The 4,554-nt window shown below is 41.0% G+C and overlaps 1 pseudogene; it reads left to right on the forward strand.

Annotated features, from left to right (window-relative positions):
• LOC137224433 (DNA-directed RNA polymerases I, II, and III subunit RPABC5 pseudogene) lies at positions 1-3,660 on the forward strand (annotated as a pseudogene).
• Positions 3,661-4,554: the final 894 nt, after the last annotated feature.

Raw genomic sequence — 4,554 nt, forward strand, 5'->3', positions numbered from 1 at the left:
AGTCCGCCTGCCGATGCAGGGGACACGGGTTCGTGCCCCGGTCCGGGAGGGTCCCACGTGCCGCGGAGCGGCTGGGCCCGTGAGCCATGGCCGCTGAGCCTGCGCGTCCGGAGCCTGTGCTCCGCACCGGGAGAGGCCACGACAGTGAGAGGCCCGCGTATCGCAAAAAAAAAAAAAAAAAAAAAAGTTTTGCCCTCTTGGACCATCAGGTAGTGTGAAAAGTGCTATGGTAGGGATTTGCCAAATGTGCTGGATATCTCTGCCTTTCCAGTTCCACTCTGCTCTCTGCCCTCAAGAGACTTATGAGTGGACCACAGCAGTGGGCTGCTTCGCCTCCTGGCTTCTGGGTGGGTGTGGCTAAGGAGTGTCCTAGCTGGAGATCTGAGGATGGTCAGGGTAACCTCTTCTCTCTGCTCTCTCACTATGGGCTCCCTCAATAGTCAAAGGTTACCACTTCCTCTAAACTTCTCTTCACTCCTTTCCTTCAAGTTGCCACTTCCTGTTCTCTTCCCTTCTGGCCAAGGGGTGATGTCAGCTCTGCTGATACTGGCCTGGAGTTGTTGAAGCTATTGTGCCTCCTCTTGTGGCTCCCCTACACCCCACATCTTTGTTAGTATCTCCTCAAAGTATCTTAATTTAAGAATCATCTGCTTCCTATTGGGAACCAAGACCAAGTAAACCAGAGAAATTCCTAGAGAACAATTCTGATGAAGAGTTTACCTCTTTGATGGGTCCTTGTCCCCAAACATTATTAGAAAGTATCTCACAACCTTACAGAGCATGCCCTAAGAGTTTCGTTTTGTTTTTATTTTTGTTTTCTGGGGAGGTTTTTTTGAATTTTATTTATTTTTTATACAACAGGTTCTCATTAGTTATCTATTTTATACATATTAGTATATATATGTCAATCCCAATCTCCCAATTCATCCCACTCCCCCTTTCCCCCCTTGGTGTCCATATGTTTGTTCTCTACGTCTGTATCTCTATTTCTGCCTTGCAAACAGGTTCATCTGTACCATTTTTCTAGATTCCACATATATGCATTAACATGTGATATTTGTTTTTCTCTTTCTGACTTACTTCACTCTGTATGACAGTCTCTAGGTCCATCCACGTCTCTACAAATGACCCAATTTCGTTCCTTTTTATGGCTGAGTAATATTCCATTGTATATATGTGCCACATCTTCTTTATCCATTCATCTGTCGATGGGCATTTAGGTTGCTTCCATGACCTGGCTATTGTAAACAGTGCTGCAATGAACATTGGGGTGCATGTGTCTTTTTGAATTATTGTTTTCTCTGGGTAAATGCCCAGTAGTGGGATTGCTGGGTCATATGATAATTCTATTTTTAGTTTTTTAAGGAACCTCCATACTGTTCTCCATAGTGGCTGTATCAATTTACATTCCCACCAACAGTGCAAGAGGGTTCCCTTTTCTCCACACGCTCTCCAGCATTTGTTGTTTGTAGATTTTCTGCCCGAAGAGTTTTGATAACCAAAATCCTATTCTGGTAGATACCTATGCAGATAACCACACAAAGAAACAAATTTGTCTTCTTTAGCAAACTCCTAAGCCAATGTTTGCAGCATTTAGTTATAAGTTTTTGAGTAGGTCCAAATGCATTTACTCCACTCTTCTAACCTAGCCCAGAGACCCTCTGAAACTAAAGTAAATCACACATAGATAGGTCTGTAGTTTTTGGATTGTCCAAAGGCTCGTCATCTCTATTTCAGCATGGCATTAGAAAGAGTAGAGTGGGCTAAGGTTCTCTGGAGTCAAATCATCACACTTTGGTCTCATCTTGTTTTAAGTGAATACCTAGATCACTTCAGCGTTTTGTGCCATGGATCCTTTCTCAGAATAATGTTTTTAAATGCAGAAAATAAAATGCATAGCGTTACAAAACCAATTATGTTGAAGTGTAAGTTATCAAAATATGTACGTGTGTGATACAGTAATATATGTTCATTTAATAACCAGATCTAGCAGAGAGTTTAATAACTGCTATGACATTGAAGTAGCATGAACAATATATTGAGATCTCTGCAACTGTAATGTGATATGAAAAGACCTGATTTCTGTTAGTGACGAAGTCACGTTACTGCCTAAAACAGCTCTGCATTGTTGTATGCATTTATAATCAAAGGAAATACTAAATTTCCGTTACAGTCTATTGAAAAAAAAAGTAATTTTTTTCCCATCCAAGTTCACATATCCTCTGAATTCTGTCAAATCCCTTAGAGGTCTGTGGACTCCAAGGTAAGACCCCTTTACCTAGCTAATCAGATACACCAATATCAAGTGAAACTATAACATTATATTCAAAGGCTAGTGATACTTAATTTAGCATAATTTAGTATTTAATGTGATTCACAGCTCATGTCTACTTCATTAACACATATTTAGCAAGTTCCATGGTGGGACAGCCTACGGGACCAGCCAGATGCTGTGCTGTTGCCATGATCATACCTGTGCACTGCTTCACGTGTAGCAAGATCGCCAGCAACAAGTGGGAGGGGTGCCTGGGGCTACTGCAAGCTGAGTACACCTAGAAGGACTCCCTGCAGCACTGCATGCCGCTGGCCCACATGGACCTGACCGAGAAGCTGCTCAATTATGCACCCCTGCAGAAGTGATGCTTCTGGAGCCCAGTCATGGTTTGCCTAAAATATCTTCCTTTGGGGAACATTCCTTCCTCTTCTGTAGTCTCCTCATTCCATTCTAGGGTGACTGGCCCTATGGAAGAGCACATGACCCAACCCAGACCAATCCAAGTCCTCTCTTCAGGATCTAGAGTTCTAAGGACCAAGTGGGCCTGGAGACACCAATGGCTGTGTTTCCTTCAGGTGGACCAAGCCTGCCTAGAAATAAAACCAACGTGAAAAAAGCAGAACCAGGAAAGACAAGAAATAATGCCATCTTGGAACTCCTAGATCTAGCCCTGCCTGGATTTTTCAGTTACATGAGTGAACGGATTCCTTATTTTTGCTTAAGCTATTTTGTGAGGCTTCTGTCCCTTGGAACTGAAAGGTGACCGACTTACACGGGATAATGATGAACAGTGACACTGAAGTACCTTTGGAGGGAATTAACTCAAAGTGGGGAAGTGCCACAATCAAATTTGCATCTTAGACTATACTAACCACATGGAAATGGGCTCATGAGGGGCAAGTCTAGAGGGAAGGAGAAGATGTGGCTCTTGGAGCGACCATCAGATTCTCTGAATATTTCTAATAGTTCTTAAATTTACGTGTTCTAACCAAAACTTCCCTCTTGTTTTAAAATAGAGATTATTTTCTTATTACAGAAAACTAAGAAAATACTTAAAAGCAAAAATAAGGAAACAGAAAATCCCCAAATCTACCCTGCAGGGACAACCACTGTTAAAACTTAACGTTTATACTTCTAAACACTTAGCTGTGTAACTGTGTTCACTGAGGTGGGAAAATGTATTAAATAAGTGCAAGTACCTTGCACTTAGAATATGCAAAAATTGCTGATCTGGAAAAAGAACATGTGCGAAACTACAGACTTAACATTTTTTCCAGAAGAACAAATCATTGACCAGCTTATGATTTTAAATTGTATTTCTGTTCATCAACTTCAAGCTTCAAATTGTGAACTTAATGTTAACCTGAGACTAAGTATATGCCAAATGCATGTTACAAAGATTTCACATTAGGATGTGTTTGATGATCAACATAAGAGGGATTTAGATAAGGAAGATTTAATGGTTAACTTACCCATATCTTTACCTCTTACAATTTTAGCAGTTTGTACTGCAAAGAAAAAGTAAAGATTACTAACAAACAAATTAGTCTACAACTGAAGAAAGTAGCAATGAGTATGTAGAAACTGGTCTGCATTTATTGAATATATAGTCTATACAATATCTGTCAGACTTCACGACTAGAAAGAGCTGTTAGATGCTACACAAGTAAGAGATCACATCTCCATCCCTGCTCTCTAGTTGCATATACTCTGCAAGGTTTACAAGATTGAAACTCTTATTCTTAATAACTTTGTTCTCACTGTTTAATAGAACCCTCAGAGTTCTCCACTTCTCAAACTCCTATACATTTGCTTCTACCTCTCCTTCCAGCCTGCCTCCAATTCAGTCTCTTTTCTAAGGACAGATTGTAAATTTTATTTCTTAAAAACAGCATATGCAAGGACTCTGAAGATGTCTAGTGATTCCCTCAGGCTCCAACCAAAGTGACTTATTAAATAACAGTACTGGAAGGCAGCATGGAATGTTTGTTTTAAAGTTTCCATCAATACCAAGGCACAATTATAAACAGTTTCCCTATAGCAAGGGGACCAATTCCTGGGAAATAAGCTCAAATTTTCAGCCCCATTGCCTACTCACATTCTTTTTTTTTTTTCGGCCATGCCGCATGGCTTGCAAGATCTTAGTTCCCCTACCAGGCAATGAAAGTGCTGAGTCCTAACCACTGGGCCGCCAGGGAATTCCCCCAACTCACAGTCTTTATTCCACCCTATACAGATTAAGAGGAGTGTGGTGACCAGTAGGGACAGAAGGAATGCCA

This window comes from Pseudorca crassidens, chromosome 5, assembly GCF_039906515.1.
Source record: "Pseudorca crassidens isolate mPseCra1 chromosome 5, mPseCra1.hap1, whole genome shotgun sequence".
In the NCBI taxonomy this organism is placed as follows: domain Eukaryota; kingdom Metazoa; phylum Chordata; class Mammalia; order Artiodactyla; family Delphinidae; genus Pseudorca; species Pseudorca crassidens.